Consider the following 24,128-nt stretch of genomic DNA (forward strand, 5'->3'; position numbering starts at 1 on the left):
TTGGTACCACACCAGGTACACAAAATCAAGATTTTAATTCTTAAAAGTGCAAGCACACCTGCTTTACTCCAGCTAGCACAAAATCATCTTTCTGAAGACAAGGAGTAGCTTCACCCTTAGCTAATTCACTGTTTAGCAAACAAGGTAGTATATTGGAGCCAGCACAATTATACCCATCAGCACTATGGTTACTCCAGATTTATTTGCACATTTATGTCAAGACTAATACAGCCCTTAAATTTTCATGACTAGCTGCTTGTGATGAGGGCCTATTTTCTCCCTAGCTACACCACATTTCATAGGCTGCCATCTGGCCCTGTAAAAGCAGCCTTACAGAGACAGAAATAAAGCAAACTTTCATAGCTTAGGCCCATAGCAAGAATAAAAGTTAAAACTGCTTATTCTACTCCTGAAGCTATTTTTAAAACTACTTATCACAACATGCACATTACTTATCATTTATATGACACCCAACAGGCGTTATGCTAAAATGAGATTTTACTCTGTATTAGGTGATTGCATCTTGTGCAAAATGCTTGCTAGCTACCAAAAAGTGTTTGCTATTCTGTTCTGATACCTGACTCAGTAACTGACATTGGGAGCATTTGTTTGACATGAATATGTAGATATATGAAAATCTGTGCTCTAAACAAGACAGATTATGATGAAAGGTCAAGTTTGACGGGCTGGAAAAAAGCCTTAAGGCTCCTCTTCAAATCAAGTTTCAGTTTTCTTCAAAGGTAAATGTCACTGTGACCTATTTCAATTTTCTTCATTAGTAGACCTCAGGAATGCTTTGAAATATTATTCTAAGCATTTGGGGAAAACCTTAAAACTGATATAAATTTATCACTGCATGACCAGCACAATGCAGCCTTCATAGCATGTCAGTTCCTGTGATTAGAAGCTTCTGTATATCATACATCTTTGCATCAAAATTTAGAAACAGTTTCAGTCTAAGTGTTCCAAAAAACAGTCTTTCAATATGCTCACAATCTAATGAATATTCCTCCAAATATAACATAAATCTTTTTCACATAGCATTCCAAGTAACCTGATTATTTGGGGGGGGGGGGGGGGGGGGGGGGGGAGATAAGCCAATGATTTTTGTACTCCTAGTACATACCAGTCAATGGTCATTAGAGCATTCACATGACAGAAATCAAGTTGATACTTATTTGCTTTTTCCCCAGGCTTTCTCAAGCATCCTGCAAAGATGACATATCCTGTCTTTTCAAGTCTAATATGACTACTGCATCAACTGGCACCACAGATAAGATCCATAATTATCAACTAAAGGTACTAAATAAGGCATTTCCTAAGAATAATGAGATATGTAGGTATGGAAGATGTTTTTTAGTTTTACTCAAATTTGTTCGTGTAGTTCTTCTTAAACTGACACAATCATACAAGTAAGATTTTATTGAAAAAAATCTGCAGGGGGGGAAGACATCATGGCATACTACTAACTTTTTGTATTAATTACCTTTCAAAAGCATACAGTTTCCCTGAAAATTCATAAAGTTCTTCACCATTAGTATCAATACACATCACAGATACCTTAACATAAGAAACTAAAGGTCACAATCACCATGTTCCCTGATGTACTGAGTATGGTTCACCCCTTATTTTACAAAGGGTGTTCATACTATTTATACCATAAGAAGCTTTCATAAGTGGCTGTATTGGGTTTATGCGATGGAGTTTTTGTAGTGGGGAAGGGGGCTGCAGGGGTGGCTCCTGTGAGAAGCTGCTAGAAGCTTCCCCGGCTCCAAGTCAGACCCACAGATTTAAGAGGGGGAACCTGCAGTGAGTTGGGGGGATTGGAATGTGAGAGGAACCCCTCTGCAGACACCGAGGTCAGTGAGGAAGGCGGGGGAGGAGGTGGGCCAGAGGAGGGGATGCCCCTGCAGCCCGTGGTGAGACAGCAGCCCATGGAGGGGAGCGGGGGAGCAGATGCCCACCTGCAGCCCGGGGAGGACCCCACGCCGGAGCAGGGGGATGCCCCCCAAGATGGCCGTGACTCCATGGGAAAGCCCACGCTGGAGCAGCGTGTGACTGAAGGACTGCAGCCCATGGAAGGACTCACATTGGAGAAGTTTGTGGAGGACTGCAGCCCATGGGAGGGACCTCACACTGAGCAGGGGACAAGGGAGGAATCCTCCCCCTGAGGAGGAAGGAGCAGCAGAGAAAATGCGTGAGGAACTGACCACAACCCCCGTTCCCCGTACCCCCAGGGGGAGGAGGTGGAGAAAACCGGGAGCGGAGTTGAGCCCAAGGAAGAAGGGAGGAATGAGCGAGCGGCCACGTGATGTTTTGCTGCCGCCTGGGCTTAAACCACAACGGTGGCATTTGAGTGCTTTGCAACTTCAGGGCAAGAGGTGCAAAGGTTGAGAGAAATATTTGTTTTATTGGTAATTTAGAAAAATGCAATTTAATGCAAGGCAGCTTTAGCATAATCTAACCCTTACAGACAGGGTGACATCTAAACAATGACATCTCTTCCCCTCTTATTGGGAAATTGTTTGTTCCATCTTCCGCTCAAGTACATCAGAGCATTTGGGGACAGCACCTCTTTGCATCAGCACCTGGCTAATTTCAATACACTTCATAACTTTAAACATCCTGTTACAGCAAGAGCATATGCCAGACACCTGAAAGCCATTACAGCAAGAAAGCCAAGTACTCCAACACCTGTAGGCCACACAAAGCTATTTTGCAGGTACAGAAGAGGCATGGGAAAGGGATGGGCATTCATAGACAACATAAGCAACTAAGGGTTGGTTTGCTGGAGCTGAAAGTTCTGCTTGCAAGACCTAAAATTCATAATTGCTACCATGCATACTAGTGCTTGTGTTATACTTGCACAGACAACTTTCAGGCTTTGCTAAGCCCCCAATCCTCCTTCCGCCAAGAAGCAGGTTAAAGAGATTTCTCTGCACAGATTTTGAGCAACTGTTTCATCCAAGCTCACAGTTACCTCAGAGAAGCATCTTCTACAAAAATAGAGGTCATTCTTCAAGAAGTTGCTGCAAAACTCAAATCACTAGCTCTGCTCACTCATCCAGAACCCAGGTGTAAGCTTCACTCAGATGTATGGCTGAGCAAACAGGGCAAGAACAGCACTTGCACTAGAAAGGGATTTACCATGCCTGCTTCAGAGGAAAACTAGACTTTAATACAAAGTAAAACATGCTGAACTGAGAGAAACAGCCAGAGAGAAGCACACAACATTTTCATCTCTATAGTCAGGTGGGGATAATTAGCTGGTCAGCACAACTCAGTGGTCATTGACTGGCTTAAATACCAAGCAAGTCTTCCTCTCCCTCATCTTCTGCCAAAGGATCTGTTTTCTCTCCTGCCACATGCAAAGAGGCTGTGAGCACACCTCAGAGCCAAATTCACTTACTCACAAACCCTTCTTGCAGGAAGTGACATCCAAGGTCATCTTGCCATGCTAGCAGCAAATCAATGTGTGAGGGGTGCACACATAGAGGAGGAGGGGATTGTTCAATACCCCACAAGTTTACAAATATTCCCAATCATTAGAGTATTATGTGCATTAGCAAAAGCATCTCCCCAGGAGAGCCTGTTCAAATATGACTACAGTATTAGGGCTCCAGCAGCTGTAAGGAAAAAAAAACCAACCCAAAACACAGATACTTTTCAGACTGAATCGCACACTTTTGCATAGACTCCTCTCTCTGAAGCAGAGCAATACCTCTAGCACTGCCACTTAACAAAAGTATCAGATATGCAGTTGTGTGACCCCTTTTACTGATAATAACTGCTTTACAAAACCTACAACACAGGAAAGCACTTCCTCAGCCTTTGCATATTCCTTTTTTAGGGTAGCCTTACAATATTCCTGTAGAAGACAGACATTATGGAGCGAGCTCATCTCAAGTGAGAAATCATGAAAACATTACCCAGGAACCGCTTTATAAGCCTCCCCTCTGCCCTCCTTCCTCTTTTATTTCCATGGAAAACTTCTCATCACAAGCCAGTAGATCACATCTGCTTTATCACAGATAAACTACAGCTGCTTTTCTCATGTAGCTGCACACTTAATTACATTTCTCCCTGACTTCTCTTAAGGGAGTCATGTGTTCCCTCTCAATTTGTATAAAGAGGCAGGAATATTCATGGGGTATGTCACCTATATCCAGGACTAAAAATCAGAATATGCTGAAGCACACTACAACATCACAAATATGCCCACACCTTCAGGATCCCCCTATCCTTTTGATTACTTTTTCTAACCCTACCTTCTAGAGCTTTTCTCAATAAGAATCTCACAGCCCCTTCCTAGGAACTTTTTTCTGCCTCTTTTTCTTCCCTAGCTCCTGGAAAGGTGAACTCCTACTTACCCTTTTTACCTTCAATGTCCAGGTAACAAGCAGACAGAAACACAGCCCATTACATTTCCCTTCAAAAAGCAGAGCCAGCAAACCATTCCTCTGGTTACCTTTGTTACTGCAGGAGAGTCAAAGAGCACAAGACAATCCCCAAAAAACCATACAGATACTAGCGTGGCTTTCTTCTCCTCATTTCTAGGTGCAGGTGCCACCTGGCCTGCCCACCTGGTCAGGGCCAGATGGGGAACACCTGCTCCATGGGGCAGCAGGGAGGGCTGACTCAATTTTTCTTTATATGCAATGAGTCCACAGCAGCTTCAGTTGGTTTTCATAGCTTAGAAAGAGTTGGAATGTCAGTAACTTTGCTAATTCTAATGAAACCCTGGCAGATTTCCATAGGTATTTCACTTAGAGAAAGCTAATGGCATTGCTTTTTAAAAAATGCTTGTATTGAGTAACTATCTTTTATGAAGTAGCAGCTTGGGGGTTTTCTTAGCTGTTCTTAAACGATCTATGAAAACTGCAGTTCTGTGCAATCTGGAACACGTTTTCTTTAATCAAATAGTATCTCACATTCTTTTTGCAGGCAAAAAAAAAATGTCCTAATTATCTCTTCTGGACCTAATAAAAACATGACAGTTATTCTGTGACATTTCCATGTGCCAGGAATTGCTGAATAGTCGTCTTTTACTGATTTAGACCTTTCACAGATCCTGAAAAGTCAAAGGTTGGCTTATAGTTTATGAATCTTGAGATACCAGAAAGGAATTGACTGAGTAAGTCTTAACTACCGAAACATGATGTGCTAGCACCAGGGCAAGTTAATCCCAACCAAGACTAATCTTCTAAAACAGATGACCTGAGCCAGACTTAACTCTAGCTGGACCTGTACATTATAGTTTCAGCTGAATTATTGCTTTGTGGTCTCTCTCTTTACCCAAAGCAAGGCACTTAAAGGGTCAGTTTTCATTTTGTGCCTCTCTCAAAAAAAAAAAAAAAAAAAAGGAAAAAAAGGAAAAAAAGCTGAAACAGCAAGAGAATAACAGGCTTATGTCTAAAAAAAGGCAAGATGCTGTTGTATATATTTTTTTAGTTCTCCTTGATTTACAAATACACAGTCCTTATGTGGCCTGGTCTAACTGGTAGCCCTGGCTTGCTTCCTCTTACCCAAAGGAGAAGGGAACCAGCTTGTCCAGTGAACTCAGCCCAAACAGTGCCTTCTCCTGTTTTTGCACCAGCCATGGTTTGCCTCAGGGACCGGTGCGGCTGCTGCTGCTGGTGGGTAGCCTTCGCTCCTTGCCACTAGTCACAAGCATTGCCCCATCCACAACCCAGCAGAGCAAACCACCTCTTGGTGTCAGGCAACAGCCATTCCCCCACTCCCAGCAGCGAGAACAAAACACAGCCCACGAGGGATCCTAAAACCAAAATCTGTCCCATGCAGCTGGCAAAATTGGACCACCCTACAGCTAGGGAGTGAACACATTCCTTATCTAAGTGCTGGATCTCTTTTCATTAGATAACATATGTTTGGGATTGTTGGGAAATGTTGCTGCTTCACTTCCTTGTGAGAAGCCTAGTTACCATATGTGCATCGAAGTTATCTTATTGCCAGCAGCTGAAAAAGTGTGGGTGCCAGTGTGTGAATACCAAATAATAAAGGAATTCCCGGGAGACGTCTGATTCAATTTCCTCTGTAGTACAAGACAAACATGAAAATTCATTGTCTTGATTAGCTTTAGTGCAGGGAAACATCTTTCACAGCTGATTGTAAATCTTTTGAATGATCTCATTTAGCTTTTAACCTTCCTCTCTTTTTCATCCCTGCACAGATTATTCCAGCCCAGACATTAATTTATTTAAATAGCCTAAGACATGCATATGTTGTCTCCAGTCAGAATGAGAAACCTCCAAAGTGCACAAATAAGACTACGAACATTATAAACATTCTTCAGAGTTTCTTAGGACAAAGATATACTGCAGATCTTATTCCTAGAAATAGGGAAACTACAAGGAGCATCCCCATCACAGATAAAATACATGTACTTTCCTCAAAACTGCTAGTGTTAAAACCAGGGAATGGGGGAATAGTTTAAAAACTGGAGGCTGCGCCCTGTGTTTTAAATCACTTTTCTAAGGACTTCCACAATGACATGAAAGCTAGTAATGTGCAAAAGCACAGTGCCAGTGTAGGTCACAGAAACCGGGGATGAGTGTTGTGATCTAATGAGACACTGGCAGCATGCTCACATAGCTGCATTATTCTTACAGTCACTGCATCTGGTTTATCTGTGCCGACTCCTCTGCCCTTCCATTGTTTCATCTGTGATGTTTCTGTTACAGTTACCGAAGGAATTCTTCAAATGTCAAGAACTGTTATGACCAAGAGAGAAATCACTCTCTAACATGTTTTTCCAGAATTTTATTAATGCAAATGATGATGGAAATTACTGATCTGCTTTCAAAACGCATATGGGAGACTAAATCACAAACAGAACATCATATCTCAATCTGGTTTCTATCAATGTTCTTCCTCATAGGTCAGGAAATCTGAAATCAAACCTGTTACATGCTTCACTAGGCAAAATATAAGGAATTAAAACTCACAAGATATAGTCCTACCTCAGATACTCTTTGGCCTTAATCATGTTTTAGAAACTCCAGTTAGCTATAAAATGTACAGAATCTTCATGAAATAACTAAACATCATCTTCTCAAAGGTGCAAAATGTCCAAAAATATTGGGATGTGCTTTTTCCCACCATCTCTTCCTAATATAAATAGGAGGCAACAAAGGTCAGCAGGAATATTTTGTTTGCGTGTTTTTAATTCACACACATATCCACAAGACCTTGGAAGAATTATGAAAATTAATGCCTGCCTTCAAATAGAATGAAAAGACACAAAGATTCAGGACATCTCACTTTAATTCTTCAAATTCAGATCTAATCTAAACTAGCTACCTAGGTTTCCTCCACAGTCTGCAGGGAGAGATGAGCGTGTTTAACCAGCTATTCAATTCCTATATCCTAAAACCCCTCAGGATGCAATGTAGAGCCTCTGGAGATACTTTCTCTAGTCATGAATGATGACAGCCCAAATGATTGGTTTAAGTTAGATATCTGACTCTTAGAAAACTAACCTTTGAAAATCCTACCTAAACTCTTTATGTTAGATTTTCCATACTACCTACCCAGAGACAAGAAATAATTAACAAAAAACCAGTCATTATCGCCAATATATAGTCAGTGTGTTATCAAAGAAGGACATATGTGGACAGTTTTTACAGCTGTCTGGGATGCAGCCGCCATCCTGACACATCTGTTACAACTGCACAGAGTGGCCATCACCCTTCCTCCTCCAGAGAGGAGGAAATCATAATATGATGTGTTTTCTGGTAACTTTAATTGCATTAAAAATAATGAATATGTAACAACATAAAAGCACATAAATCAGTTTTTAATAATGTTTTGTATGCATGTTCTTAGGAATGCATTGAGTACCTGTCACTGTCCAGAACTTCCAGTGAGAAGCAGATGAACATTTCTCCCCAAAACCAAGGGAAAACAGAACAAATCTTCCAATCCTGATTTCAGCTGGGACTGGGAATGGCAGCAAAGGTGAAGTAGTGCCCAGTCTTCTTCAAAACTAACTTAATTTCCTATGCATTTTGTCTTTTTCCAGTTATTTTATTATCAAATCAATAATACAGAATACCAACAGTGTTGAGACAGCCTGAGGATACAACTCTAGATATCCACCAACCATTGTACAGGCGTGTCAATGCCAGATACACATCTGGTCAACCTGCATCAGAGGACAAGTCTGAAGGGAACTGAGTGAAGGCTGCCACCTCTTGGTGAATTAAATAGCACAAAAATTGGCTAATCTGCTGGAAAATAACACGCCATATGTATTGAGTTCACATTTGTTCATTCAAAAGTATGCAGTCAGTAACAGATCCTTTATGTCATACCAGTGTATGTTTTAATGTATGTCAGTGTCATAAAAAAAAATACCTAAAATTATACAGACTGTCAAACAGTAACACCAGTTGAGGTGATATCTTATATTCTGAACAGTGAATAATATTAAAAGACCCCCCCACTAATTTTGTATACGTAGTGTGTCAAATAGATCAGATAAAGGGAGTATTTCAGACTTAACCAATCTCTAAAGTGAAGTCATTGGTAAACTCCCCTTCATTTTGCTCTGCTACTAACCTTTAATAGATGACAAGTTAAAATGACTTTTATATAGCATGCTTAGCACACTCTGATACATGTTAACACCTTTTTTCCCCCAACTGAAATGTGAGACTGCTTTGTAAAATGTTGCCATTTTCCATTTATTTTCTTCCGGTTCAAAGCCACGATTTGAATGTTCCAGCTTTTCCTCTTCCTTGGCAATAGCTCTGGATCTTTCATGAAAGTATTGCAATAGTGATAAAATCCCGAAAGCAGCAATAGCAGCACTGCAAAGTTGCTGCTGTTGCTATTTCTATCAAAGAAAGACCTTTATATTGAATTAACTCTAATGATGACTCTGCAAGGTCTCAATAAATACCAGCATCCATTTGAAATAACATTCGTCTTGTATTTTACGTATATTACCTTGATCCAGCTTGTCCTCATGCCTTACACAGGACAGCAATCTGACAGTGATATAATCCACGTATTTTTTTCAGGTAAAATCCTATAAGATAAATACAAAGTCGGTGCATTCAAATGCCATTTAACTTTGTTTCTGTTGAAATTCTGCTTGATGAAGAACTGACGCATTTATTCCTCTGACCAATACTAAGAAGATCAAATTAAAATGAAACTTCTATTTTAGTGTGAAGCAAGTGCAAAATGCATTTATTAGTATGTAAATACAATTACCACAATGATGCTACTTTTACTGACACTCCATATTTTATCTTAAGAAGCCTGAGACATAAGTACCTTCTCTTGACTGGACAAAACCCATCCCAAGAAACATCAAGGAAGCCAGTTTGCCCATCGCACTACTTACCCTGGTTTTGGGGTGTTGGGGCAGGGGGGAACAAGGCTTGGTCCAGTTTGGGGAGGAGAAAGAGATGAGGTACTTTAAGACTTTGAACCAACATCCACTGAAATTAATGAGAGCATCTCAAAAGAAGGTCCCACAGGTTGTCTTCAGAAGAGCCACGGTTAGGTGGACACTCAGTTCCTGGCTTGTCTTGAATTCCCTTCCAGGTAACCCTAAAGGCCCAGTCCCTGCAGAGGTCAGTGCAGCTGGGGATTTGGGTCAAGACAGAAATGGTGGGTGGATAAATGCTCAAAGTGCTTGTACTACACAGCGCTATGTTCATTGTTCTGCTGGGATCAGCACTGCTAAAAGTTTCTGAAACAAAATTTTAAAAATTACCCACTACATCTGTTAAAGCCAGCTGTAGTAATGAAAAACTTAATGCCAGGCATCTGCAATGTTGACAGGTCTTTTTCTAGGCCTACAGAATGTGTTAAAGAAAGTATTATCAAAATAATTGCTTTGAAAAAGGCACACTTTGACATTGCTCATTGGCTCCGAGTTCATAGCTCGCTATGTGACATTAGGCAGCACATCCTACTTCTCTTCAGTTTAGAATAAGTGCCACCAGATATTTATGGAATAAAGAAAAATGTTTTAGTATCAAGGAAGTATTTAAGCCTTTAATAGGATGGATTACCAGCTCTGCCTCAGAAGAGGTGTGCAGACATAAATATTGTTGCTAAACTGACATTGAAGAATTACTCCCACTATAGGCATGTCCCACAGAATAGGAAATGAATTAATCTGCTCATAGTGCAAATAATTTTGCTTTTTACTACAGGCCTCATTTAAGCAGCACAGTAAGTTCTGGAGCTAGTTTTTCACAGAAGGTCTGCACAGTATGATTTAGCTTAACAATATCTAACTTGCCAATGACTTTTTTTCTATCATCTTCTGCAGAGCTTTTTGACATCTAAACAAAATCCTCACTCAAAATTGCGTTTAGAGTACAGAATCACAAAAGAAACTTGAATGACAACTTGAAGAAGAGTTTGATTTTACAACAGCAAAGACATTCCTGAGAGAATGACACATTCTTGTAGCCTCTTAAATTCTGCTTTCGGGACTTTGGAGTATGAATTACTTCTACATGCCCTAGCAGGCATTTTCATATTATTTATAGATGACTTGTTCTGGCCTACTACATGCAGAGCTTACTCCAGTGTAAGTTCAAGAATCACACTTTCATTAGTCTAGGCATTATATGCTCTTCCCCATAACTGGCCTCTGAGCATTATCTGTATTGCAACTCCATATTCATATGCACCTACCAGAGCACACAGAGTTACCACGTACTAGACTTGGAGTCATCCAAGCACACAATGAAAAATACGACACATAGTATAAAAACCAGGTTGATATCAAGCAAGATTGTTTTTCACCTAGCGTTTGGCCTCCAACATATTTGTGACTTGCTCTCCGGATACTAAATAAGCCTTTTCCATCCTGTTCTATAACCTCTTAATAGGGCTGACATACTTCTCGTAAAAAGCTTGAACACTTTTTTCTCCCACAGGCTGGCTACAACTACTCTGTATCTGTTCTAAACAGATTGATATATTGGGGCAATATGAAAGAGTAGCAGCCAGGGCATGTATGTAGTTTTAGTCCAATCACCTTCTTCAAAAACTTGCTCCGATGCATGGACCTGTTCCGTCTGGAACCAGCTGATTTGAGTTTGGGAGGAACAGATTGCTTCTTAGGGGTCAGCAAGTTCCTGGGTGGAAATGAGGGTGTTCAGGGATTTGGCAGGAGGAACTACTTTTATCTTCAGAGCAAAATGAGTTTCCAGTGTAGAGATATGAGAAGTAAATGTATCACTCATATCTGAACAGGTGTTTAAAATCTTATCCTTCTAGCAATGTAGTTAAGTAGCTATGCTATTATGTCAGGCTATGCTTCCACAGCAGAATCACATCTACAGACAGTAATTCTGAAACATCACTATCTCTATTTTAAAATAATCTAGCACAGAATCAGAGCAGGAGCTATACATGTTGTCACCAACAATTTGTGGTGTCTAGGTGGGTGAGGCAAAGATAATCCATACAGCAGTGATAACACAATATGGAACTTAAGCTTAATTCCTTAGAAAACCTACAGCTCTCTACTATAAAAGTATTTTTAAAAATCTGATTTTAGGTTCCTCAGGAAAACTTGATTGAGTTATTGCCCACATCATTTATAATTAATTCAACAGAGAATCATCCTTGTTCATAAGCTCTACTGAATACTTGAACATTCTGAATGTTTTTTGTTGGACATTTCAAGGTTACTTTTCTCATAAAATTTGCGTTTAATTCTGACTAGACAAAGGCATCTAAATCAGTCCAAAGTCATAGTACAGTGGCTTTCCATATATATGTAAAATATATAACTTGAATAGGTAGTAACAGTGCCTCCTCAAGTATCAAAATAATTACATGACCTACTACCACGTCTCTGGCCTTTTTAGCCAGTGCTTAGTAATTTTTAATATCAGCTTCTCTTGCGCTTCAACTAGCTATGAGCTGCCTGGACTAACAATAGCAGAGAGGATATTAATGTAGCACTGCAGATGTATGCTGTAGTTTGACCCAAATATATCCTATTGTTGTAGGATTGCTTGGTGAAATCTTATGGCTCCTGTTACTCAGGAATTAAACTTGCTGGAAATGTTCTGATGAATACTTGTCAGAAAATGTCAATGTGTGGAACACAAACTGTTTTATTAAAAATATCTCAGGCTTGAGAAGCTTTTGCCAAATGCTGACTGAGTGCTCTAGGACATGGAACCTAGTGGAATTAAGAGCCCTCGATGGTCCAAGTGTGCCTGTCCCCAGAACCTTTCCAAAGTCAGCAGCACAACTCTTTCAACATCCACACTTTCAGGGTGGATTTTTTGATAAATAACCCAGGATTCTAGCTCTGCAGTGGAGCTGGGAATCTAAAATCCCTACCTCTATCCAAAAACACAAACCCTGGCATTTTAGACAGCAGCTCAGTGAATTCAGCATTCTTTTTATTGGCCAACATGTATTAGACAAGGGTTTCAGGTTCACAGAATAGCTCCAAGATATAGCAAGCATATTTAATTTTGAAAATATATGAATACTTTTAAAAAATTTACTTGGAAAATTTAAAAACCAAAATGGTTCCGGTCCAGTTCTTAACTGAAAAAAAATCCCATCATCATACACTTACAGAGGGTAAGAACCCAGCCTTCATCAGTGACCTTGCTTATTAACAACTAATCCACACCTGCACAAACCTGTTCATGAACAGCTGATCTTCAGAAAAGCCTACAGTTATGCCTACTTGTCTGAATCTAGAGCTTGAAAGATAGATGCTTCCACTGAACAGAAAAAGACTGTCCTTTTCTTCCGAGAAATGCTGAGGATGTTCTTGCTAGCAGATAGAATAAGAGTGACTTTACACTTCACAGCATGGATGTGGAATGGAAACATTGATAGTTCCCTTATGATTTCATTGACCTTTTTGTCAGTAAGTGAACTCTTTAGATGGAGATACTCTTCAGTGAATAAAAGCTGATTAAACTCCTTTGCAAGCCAACTGAAAAATGAAAGTAGAAAGCACCTGCAGCACCTTTCCCATCTCAAAAAAGCACAAGAGAATAGAATGAGTTAAGGATATCAATGCACTGAAAACATTACTTTAGTCAGCTTCAGGTGAGGAAGTCAAATTGAAATTACTATGATGATCCAGCCAAGCACTGACCTGTTTAAAATGTGGGTTTAAAATATTAGTCTGGGATTTGAAATCTGGTAGTACCTACCTCTAACACAGACTTTCTCATCAGCTTAAGCAAGCTGGTTGGTACATCAATTTCTCATGTGCCAGAATGAGAGCAGACTTCCAGAAGTCACAGAAGCTCAGGAAAATATCCACTGAGAAGTGCAGAGTGCCCAGGAGACATAATAAATCAGCTTCTGAGTATTTTGTAAATATGGTGGTGGCATCTTAATGAAAATTATCCTTACCAGGTGCAATATCTAAGCAGTCTTACAGCCAGTTCTTGTAGTTTTCATCATTTCTGTGTTTAGAAATAATTAATCAAACTCAAAGATATTAAAATAGTGGAAATAAAAATCAGGATTAGAGACGTAGCAATCAAAACAGGTCACACACATTTTTGATTTTTCCCCAGTCTCACTCAGAATCACTGCAGACTTAGAATGTGTTACCTGATGAATAAAAATGAAGCCTCTATTCTGTAATTTAGCTCTGTTAGGAATAGCATTAGAACTGCTGTCAACAGCTTAAATATACAAACTGTCCACATAAAAATTGTTGCTCAAAAGAAATAATTATATTCCACTTCCTCTAAAAGATCACAATAAACACATGAGGTTTGCTTCAGAAAACCCAATGCAACAAAAGTCTCCAGCTCACCCTCCACCAGGACTAGATGTGCCCCCTCTTTAATACCCACATGGTCTCACACTAAGCCCTCAGGCTCCAGTCCCTCCTTCATCCTCCAAGCTGCTTTTTTTGGCAGGAGCCTTGCTCCTGCCTCACATCTTTCTGTAACGCTTCTCTGAGACCCTTCCCTTAGCTCCGGTACCTGACTGCAGGCGTCTGTTGCTGCAAAGTTGTTAAGTGGGGAAGGGAAAATCATCTTCAGCGTTACCAGATGGGAAATAGTGGTGGGATCAGGACATGGCCTCTCTGCAGTTTTCTACACTGGCTGTCACTGTGGGAAGGTAGCTGCTACACCCTGAGTCTCTGCAGGCAAAATGCCTCCAGGAAACATTATTATAGATGTTTCACATTTAAATAAGCAACAGAATATACCATTGACTTTCATTCATACATAAGAGTTGTCTGTAATTTAGCTAAATGCTTCTGAGTCTGGATCGTGGAGCTCTTCCTACTCCTGTGCATTCAATCATCTTTCTCTTGCCACAGCCACAGCCTCTTTCCTCCTCCATAGCCTTCTCTTGCTTGACTTTGCTTGCTACTTCACTTCTACTTTTTCTCTCTTTTGGCATCTTTCCTTCTCATTGATATCCAAGGAATCACTAGTACTTTCTGCTCTCAAACACAGTCCCTTAACTCCAGTTTCTCTCTTCAGACTTTGTTCTTAGTATTATTATCTTTGAGTGTGACTCCTCTGGGAAAAGAATCCAAAATACATTTGTGGTTCCCCTTAATTTAAAAACTCCTTGAAAAGGGGACTAAGATCTACTACCCTCCTATACGTTGTTTCAGTACCTTTCTGGAACACTTCAAGCAGACACACAACTTTGGTTGTGGAGAGCCACTTAACATTACACAAAGTCACAAACTTCCCCTTTGATGAAAGCATAGTGAACATGCATAAATAGTTAAATGCCAGTGTATAAATAAGTTGTGTAATGACAATATCCTCTTCACCAGGATATTAAGTACAAGCTTATGTTTGGCAGATCTCCTTGTATTTTTATAGATTTTTTTAAAAAACTTTCAGGAGTTACTGGATGAAAAAGTGTCAAAAATGAATTCCAGTTCTTATTCTCCACATAGCACATGCATCAGGATCCTAATTAAATGGTTCAAGAGCACAAATCTCAACATGAAAAGGTGTTAGCTCACTGCCACCTGCAAGTGACAGACACAATGAAAAATGTTAGAGGAAAAAGATATTTTTAGGGGGGGTCCCTTGAATTTTGGTAAAGTATATGCGTGCAACAAAATTCTTCTGAAATCTTTGCAGTGTTTTAACAGTCATCCTCATGACCAGGGTGTTATGCAGTCACCTACCTGGCTAGCAAAACTGCACTGAGCCTATCTATCTAATTTAGATTGACTCTACACACTCCTTCAAAAGCAGTAAGCCAAAAGAAGACTGTGAGCAATACCATCCTCTTAGAAAAGTTAGTGAGACAATCAGTTAATGCAAGCAGCATCCTAGGACTAGCACCAAGACCTTACCAAGAGGGCAGGATAGTAGCAGACACAAATTCTTCAAGAAATCCTGCCACAGCCAAGGATCTCAAATTTACTTTGCTGAATTATTCTCCTTATACATACTACCACAGCTTTTTCTCAGAATGCCACAGCAGTCAGAAAGCTCAGCTGTCACACCACAGGGAGAGGCACCAACATACCTGTCTTTCATTGCACAAGGTACAGCTACTACTGTAATCACCTCACAGGTCCAGATAGCTTTGTCCAGGATGTGATTTTGTCAAGGGCTGGATGTAGCTACTGCTTCCACCCTCTCATTTTACATCACCAGTTAAATGAACACATTTAACAATTGCCTTATTGTTATTGCTTATGCAAAAAGGACTAATGAGGCTCTAGGAAACTTCTGTAGAAGATAGGACAGCCTGTGATATGGCACTTGTTAAATTATGAGTAGAAATTAAAGTAAACTAAATTATGCAAAGTGTCATTTGAGACAGTAATCCACAGTTTGTTCAAAAAAAACTAGAATGGATCCTGTTATTCTCTTAATAAGAATCTGAAATAATATTCTACACTTATGTCCATGACACAGAGCTCCAGAATGGACAGTTCAGCAAACAAACTAAAGCTTGCTCTTTGAAAAGTGTTTGTTTATTTTGGATACCTCTGCTTTTCATCTCCTAGTTTGGGAAGACTGGAGCTAGTTTTCTGCTCAACATATGCCACTCTGATTTGCTCAGCCCTAAAAATTACTGACCTTCTTTGCAAGTATACAGGGTCTCCTGTGACCACCAGGATGTCCATGGAGGGGAGTCACTCTGTGAAGGCAAGTGCCCAGTGCAACATCATTCATTCTGCTGTAGGGTGTTCAGGTTTTTTTTCTGGAATGCTGCCCAGTTATTTCTGACAAGCTGGTTATGTTGCAAGCCTGCTAATATGTTGTAACGCAATTAAAAATGAGGGGGTTTTGCATCATTTTCTACCAATTTAGAAACACTGAACCCTGTTGTTTCTTTTGCCCTCAAGGGAAGTGCATCATGAAGTCTACAGATTGCACTAATCAAATGGTGAATTTTCCCTTTTATTCAGGCAAATAGCCAGGCAATGAAGACTTTCTTATCCAGAAAAACTAATGGCTGCCTCTGTCACCTTTTCCCTTCAATTATTTAGACTTCCCCCACATTTAGGCTGGCTTCCTGCTGGCAGCACTGTGGACTGTGTCTATTAATCATTAACCGTCATCGTGCTTTAAAAGAAGGAAAGTGAAAAGATTGCTCAAGAACAAAAATAGACCTCTCTTTTTTTTTCCTGAAAAATAAATGACAGCTATGTGCTACCTGGATTTACAGTGTCTTCAAGTATGTTTTCCATTTTTTCCAATGAATAACTAACATTCTAGACAAGCAGAGCAAATTGGCTGTTCCCAGTAAGTCCATATTCCAGGGCTCCCTTTTTCCTGTCCTGTCAAGGTTTGGTAGCCTCTGTTAAAGCTTACGAGTCCTCCTCTGCCACCAGCTGCAGCCAAGTATTAGGGGAACAGGATTATGTTCTCCATGTAGTACGGGAGGCTTAGCCTATTAAATCAATGGGAAGCTATCTCTTCCAGCGGTCAACCTGACCTGCTTCACTATTTCGCAGAGACCCTCCCAGCAGTATGCACTCTTAGGCCTCCTCTACTGTCCTTTCCCAGACAGCCAGGATCCTCCCCTGCAAGTCCCCCCACATGGCCTTCTCACCACAGAGTCCACAAGGAGGTTCCAGGTCCAGAGCCTCTTTCCCTGAATGCTTGGACTTCCCACAACTTGCTTTCCTAGCAGGTCTTCCTCTTCCTCAGTCGTGTGCTCCTCTGGAAACTGCAGGCACAGCTGAATGCTTGGCTGCACCAAGACAGACACCACAGAACGAGAGCGATTCCCAAGGCTTGTGATTTAAAGACACATAAAGCTCATGCCAACTCAGAAAACAGGAAGACATTCATTTGGATTGGCCCTGTGTGTATACAAGCGTGTATATGTGCTGGGGTATCATGTAGTCCCCCTCACCCAGTATGTTTATAACAGCTGTAAGCGGACAATGCACATGGCTGGGCTGTTTCAACGCACCTTTACTGAAGTTTCATTACAAATGATTTTATTTTTTAAGAACAGTGGAACAGGGGAAACTAAAATTAAAGAAGTCAAAAGTGCTGACTATAAAGGAGACAATACATTGGCCACATTTTCCATCAAAAACTGATTATCTAGCAGTAGAGAGAAACTGGAGCAGCAGATTAAACTATTTCCTGGCCTCCTCATTTCTGATCTTTCAATTGCACAGGAATTCAAATGGTGCAATTTAAATAATCAGTAGTAATGCACAAGAATGCTATTTCTTTTCTGACTACTGAAAAAGTACAAATCCTGAGGTCTGTCTTTCTATAGATGAGGGATATTTTCTGTTCCCAGTTTCCTGGAAATTATCAACAGAAAAAGACTCTAGTTTGTGCTACCTTTTAGCTAGGTCTACATTAGCAAATAGCGTGGACCACTCTAGAGTAAAACTGTTGATGCAGAGGTTTTGACACCAACAGCACACACATTTCAGGTTTTGATATTTTACTTAAGATTATCTCCTGTCTGGCCCCATGGGCTGAATGCTACAACTTGTCTTTCAGTTTAGTATCACCTGAAAAGAATCCAGTTCATGCACTCCAAGACTACTGTCTGATGCCAGCCAAAGCCCCGGAAGTGGGGACGACTGGGAGAGAGATCTTGAAAGTGCCCTTCAACCCAACCTGAATATGGATGCACTCCCTGTAACTTAGTAGTGCCTGCCCTTCCACTGCTGTCACTTCTGGGTTTCAAAATCAACCTGCACCACAGAAGAAAAGGCAATTCTCTTCTTCAGCATCCACTAATTTGTTAACTATAACGTGGATATTTATTTGCAAGGGAAAGCAGGGCAGATGGGACCAAAAAATATTAATGTAAGTATTCTTTAAGACATTAATTAGAGCATAGGTATGATAGCAAATTAATTCACAATTAAGATAACTACAGTTAATTAGACCTAATCCTGTTTACTTAGAATACATATAAAATTAAAGCTTTACACCTAAGAGAAAAAGTATCTCCACTGACCACCTTAGTGCCTCCTGAAAACACAGCAAGACTGAAACATAACGGTTGTAAGGTGCCGCCTATCTCTATATTGTTGCAAAATGTCACAAAAGTCCTTCTGAGCGTAGAAGTAAACAGGTTTATGCATTTCCCTGCGATACCTAATTAAGTTTGCAAGTAATAAGCTTGTGAGATTAAAGTTTGTGAGACTTTACCATTGTCAGACATTTTCAGTGCTGTTTCCTCTGAACAGTCATGGTATCATTGCACTCTGAAGGCACACCCAGATATTTGCTGAACAGATTACTTGGCAACAAGCTTTCATCTCCTGAACAGCTCCGCTGCCCATCTCCTCTGGAGAGCAGCAAGCAACCTCTGTGAAACCCTTAATATGAAGAATGAAACTTTAATTCATTGCTAAATACAGGCCACCCCGATGTCAAGATGCCTCTGTGCTGCTGGCTTCCTGAAATACCGCCAAACTGTGACCACATTATTTGCCAAGCAGCTCTGCAGAGGTGGACAGACCCAGCAATGCAAATAGCCTCAGCACCTGGTCTGAGCTCGTAACATCTCACACATGAAGTTTGTGTCTTCAGAGAAAAATGTTTGATCTGAAAAGCTCAGTTTCGGTGTTATACCTGAAAACAAAAATAGAAAAAGGAATACTTAATACAAACACACCGTCCCAGGAAGCAGCGTTGTGAAAAATTCAGTACTTGCATAAAAGACACTGGTCCTCAAGGGAACCATGAAGTGGAAATCGCAGAGGAGGCGCCATGGTAACTTGTAACACCTATCTACCCTCACTGATTCAATACCACGGCATGAATTTAGCACAGGATGCGGATCAAAATGCTATTTTCCAGGTGAAAAGCTAAATGACGTCTTATGTGCTTGTGTTATGAGAGTATCAAAAGCAATCCTCTCAAGAGTAGTAGATTTAAGTCCACTGTCCTGGCCAAACTCTGACTTGGTAAATTAGATTATTTCAATTTTTTAAATTAATTTCTTCCTTTTTAAGGATCACAACCACTGAAATCTGTAAGGACATCCAGTAGTACCTGGAGGGTCTCATGCTTATGTTTTCCTCATGATCTCTACTGCTTCCAGTATCCTTGTTAGGCGAGGAGGTACTAAAGCTTGTATCTTATCTCCCTCACAGCTTACAAAGGAGGAAAGGATGTATTAACTTAAAGCTAAAGCTATTCAGTCCTCAGACCCAGCTTTGACTCCCTGACTCCTGAACATCCATGGGAAGAATTATTTTCTGAGGAGAGAGGTTCTCAGAAGCCATAAGGCTGAGTGACCTAAATTAGCAATTTTGGAACTAAGGATTCAGCAGCAGCCAAAGAAGGATCATGACCACCTGGAGTTATATCCTTAAATTTCTCTGTAGACCTAGGCCTAATTGACTTGCTTAGTCATTGCACAGGAAACTTTGACAGGGCTGGGAGTTAAATCCAAGTCTCCTGACACCCTGACCATGCCTCATTCAATAGACAATTCTCTCAGTGATTTGAACAGAATACATAACATGTATTTGGGCCAAAGAAAACCTAAAAGGAAATCCATTTTACTTAGTTACATATTATTACGCACCATAACACATTTTTCAACACCCAGTAACAAAATGAAGCCTGCACACTTTGTACAACACTACAAAGCCACAAAATTAATATAGGCATGAGAATTTGTGGGGTGAATATGCCCAATGACTGCTTGAAGCAGATCAGGCCACCTGCAACAGTGGGCAGCAAAAACAGCCAACAGTCCTAGCCCACCTGTCCCATAGGGAACAGTCTTCCTGACTCAGATTTAGCGATTTTCTTAACTATGTGTGTACAAGCAAGATACAACCTAGCAGGAAGCAGAGGGCTTCATCCCAGATGTAGCTGTGCTCTGTCTCCTACTGAAATCAACAGGAGCACTCATGTCTTTGGAGGAAGACACTTTTCCTTAGCTTCCATGCTTTTTAAGTGCTTTCATGAACAAATTAATTTTGGAGGGAGTGATAAAATGCTCTCTGTTGCTTTCATTCTTTTTATTTTTTTTTTTAAACAGAAAAAGAGTAAGAACTGAACTTGAGTTTCAGTCACTTCAATAGAGACTCAAGAATTTGGGGTTCAGTTCCCCAAACATACCTGAACTGTCACTTAACATCTCCAGGTCTCACTTCTGTCAATAGAAGAGGGCCACAAAAAAGCCAATAAAGCAAGTTCACGCACTCCTAGTGGGAGAACAGCTCTATTTCTGAACAAGAGGGATTTATTATTTTTAGGTTTTTCGTGGGTAGTTGGACACCTTAAAGCAAAGCTTTTACTTAGAGAGTCATTTTTATAAAAGATTTAAAGCCATCCAACTAGTTTCAGTTGGCATCCAGACAAACAAGAGAAAACCGTGTCTCTTCAAAGACCAGCCACCAACTCTCTTACACAGGAAAACTAAAAAAGGAGTGACTGCACCCATCGGCAGCTCAGCCAATAGGAAATATTAAATCACACATTCAGGTACACACTTACCTGCTTGCGCAATACTTGGCAAAGAGAGAGCCAGAGGCTGGTGCCTGGAGTAAGCAGCCGGTGAGTGTCGGGGCACTTGTCTCTCTGTCTGGTGCCTGCTGCTGCTCCCGTCTAGCCCAAACACGCAGATTCTCTTCACAAGAAAAACAATGCACAGGAGGAGCTGGTACATGATCTCACCCTGACAGCGACCTTCAATACAACTGTATAGCTCGGAGCTCTGAAACATTTTTGGATCTACGGGTTTATACATACCTACATTGATGAAAGGGCAGACTCCGATGCCATTCTTTACAATAAGCAATGCATAACTCATAAAAGAGACTTACTAAATCATTTAAATGGCTTACCAAACATGACTAATGGCCAAGAAAAGATCTAAACTATTCTTGCCTCTGTAAAAAAAAAAAAAATTCATTTTACAGAAGCAATGACCCAAATGACAGATTTTATTTGGGGATAAAAATTATTTCAAATTAAAATTCACCCTTGGATGATGATAGTTGTCTTCATGATTCTTCAGCAAATGTTTTTACATTCAGGCTGCCTAAGGGCCTTCATAACGCTTCAGAGCACAGCATTGTACAACTGTGGCACAGCAATGGTTGCAAAACATGTCTATGATGGCATTTGGTAATAAGGTACTCCATGCTCCATCAACTTACAGAAATCAGTATTAGCAACAGTAGACTAGAGACACAAATCCACTGCCATCATTTCTGTGGCAGACCAACCAGATTCATGCAGAGAAACTCCCTTTTGCTCTCAGTGCTTGTCTCCAAGATTAAGTACTTTGTTCTGGACTTGGAGCAGGTGGAGAGCTTCCTTTCCCCCCAGCATAGCTGCAATATCAATTCAGAAGCCAGATGAAAAATGATGGCATATACTAAATAAGACTTTAGAAAGTGACAGCTGCTTTTTTCAGAACCCCTGCAGGTAAAACAAAGCTTAGCAAGTTTGGGTTTTTTCCTTTCTTAGCACTAAGAAGATAAATTAATGTTGCTATTATAATCCCACCCCCCTGGGTCTTCATATGTCTAAAATAAACTTGCCATGTCAATAAATCCCATAAAATCACATTAACAATGGAGTGTAAATGCTTCATTTTCTATTAGCACAAACACATCAGAGTAGCAATTTTATTTTCCATGTAATGTGCACAAATAAATAAATATACACACACGCACACATGTATAATCAGATTGTTAAGCTTTATTCATCAGCAACCTTGCAGCATGAATATTTTGACTCATCTATTTAAAATTCACTGGCCACATGTGCAGCAGGTGTAGTTCACTTAGAAGAAGAAAACACTCATAAAATGCTGCACAGCAGATGGCCCTCTCTTAACTCTGCTGCAGACACGTACGTACTCACTAGGCTCAGCCTCTCCCTAATTGCTGTTTCAGATACGATTCCAAGATTACTTGCCATAACAATCTATGCAAGAGCAGTGGCACAGAAACTTGGACAGACTCACAGAGAAACATCTCAGCCTTCTTTCCCTCCTCCTCCTTTACTTTCTGGTTTGTATTCGGATTGCATTTCCTCAGAGGGAGTGCAATGTGTATCTTCTTTGCTGCCATAAGCAACTTCTAGACCCAGAAGCTTGTAAGTCCATCTCAAATGTTCTCACCATATGGAACTTTACCATGCTTGTCACCACTACCAGTATATATAAAGACTAACGCTCCTCTTTACTGTCCTAGGAGAAGTGTCTGTCAGGGAGCAGCAGGGGCCATCCCACCGCCCCCCAGGATGGGAGGGAGCAGAGCAGGTGGAGGGGAAAGGAAGGATGAAGTTAGATGGGGAACTGGGGAGAAGGGGAGCTCAAAACAGCTATGCAAAGTTATGATCCCTAGAAAACACAGGGACAGATGAGCTAAGAGTAAGGGGTTGGCCAAAGAGATGAGGACAGGGCGGGGGGGGGGGGGGGGGGGGGGGCGGTGAAGACACTGAGATTGCACAAAGAGAGTGCAATGGGAGACTAGGACCAGTAGCTAAGACGGAAAAAATAGGTGGTGGGCAGTGGAAAGAGACAGATGCATTGGACAAGAATCTGGGAAAAAGATAAAAGGACTGAGTAAGACAAGCTGAATGGGATAAAGAAATGGAGAGTGAAGTACGGTGAAGTCCCTAGGGAAGCAGAATAAGCATGTGGGAAGACTGTGATGGTGGGCTGAGGAGGGAAATTACAGCTTACTGAGTAAGTTAGAAACACACTGGAGCGTATTTTGCCTATTTTGTTGCAACTATGGATAACCTTTAAAGATGATGCAGAACTGTAAAACAAAGCAGATTGCTGATTTATTTTTAGCTGAGGTTAGGAAGTGCAGGAATAAGGCAAGGAATTACAGGAAAAGATGGTTTCATGGCTGAGAAAGTGAACATTGCTCCAGAGAGGGAGGGAATTACATTCCATCCTGGCTTCCACCACAGATTCCCTAGGATGCTTATTAAGTAATTTAAATTTTTCAGGGGTGGTCATTAATTTTAGGTTCTTCATTTTCTAGGCACCTTACTTGGAAGTCTGAAGGTTGAAACACAAAAACGCTGAACACTCTCAGCTACAACTGATAAAAATCATGTCTTGTACTTAGTATCTAATACCAGTTGCTTTGAAAAAACACAGTCCTTGGTATCTCAGAGAGGGCATCCAAAATTAACAGCTACTTCAGGTGTTAATTTTCCTGTGCTTCAGTGGAACAAGTATGATTCAATAATGAAACTCTCTCTGGCTTGGGTGTTACTCAGATTTTGGAAGTGCTTATATACTTATTAACTTGGGAAATAATATAGAAGACCTCAGGAGAAAAAGACTGCTGCTGTCGTCTAACAGGGTCCAAACAGTGAGCTGCAAGTATGCCACTGAATGCACACTGACTAACAGTTGAATACTGTTCATTAACTGAACACCCCTCTTTTCTGCTCTGAGTTATGTCAAGGGATGGTAAAATAGAGTACTGGGTCAGTTAATTAAAGATTGCTATAATGTATATGCACAACACGGTGACATTTAAAGCTATATGGGCAAATTTGAATGACTAACTTGGAAATCTTACTATTGCGTACTCCCTGTGTGAATTTAGCAATCCATACATCCTTGCGTGTCTTTTGAGTGTGTGTGTGTACATGTGTGTATGCACCTATCCTTGAGGAGCACACATCTATATGTATGTGTGCAAAAGAATACTAATTCTGTAT

General features: G+C 40.5%; 1 long non-coding RNA gene across 1 annotated transcript; it reads right to left on the reverse strand.

The window, feature by feature from the left end:
• Positions 1-17,417: 17,417 nt before the first annotated feature.
• Positions 17,418-21,309, reverse strand: LOC115346169. The gene is made up of 2 exons (XR_003925044.1): positions 20,925-21,309; positions 17,418-19,043 (listed from the first exon to the last, which is right to left on the reverse strand). It is a non-coding gene; the product is annotated as an uncharacterized LOC115346169 (long non-coding RNA).
• Between the last annotated feature and the right edge of the window lie 2,819 nt (positions 21,310-24,128).

The sequence above is a fragment of the Aquila chrysaetos genome, chromosome 1 (genome assembly GCF_900496995.4).
Source record: "Aquila chrysaetos chrysaetos chromosome 1, bAquChr1.4, whole genome shotgun sequence".
NCBI lineage: Eukaryota > Metazoa > Chordata > Aves > Accipitriformes > Accipitridae > Aquila > Aquila chrysaetos.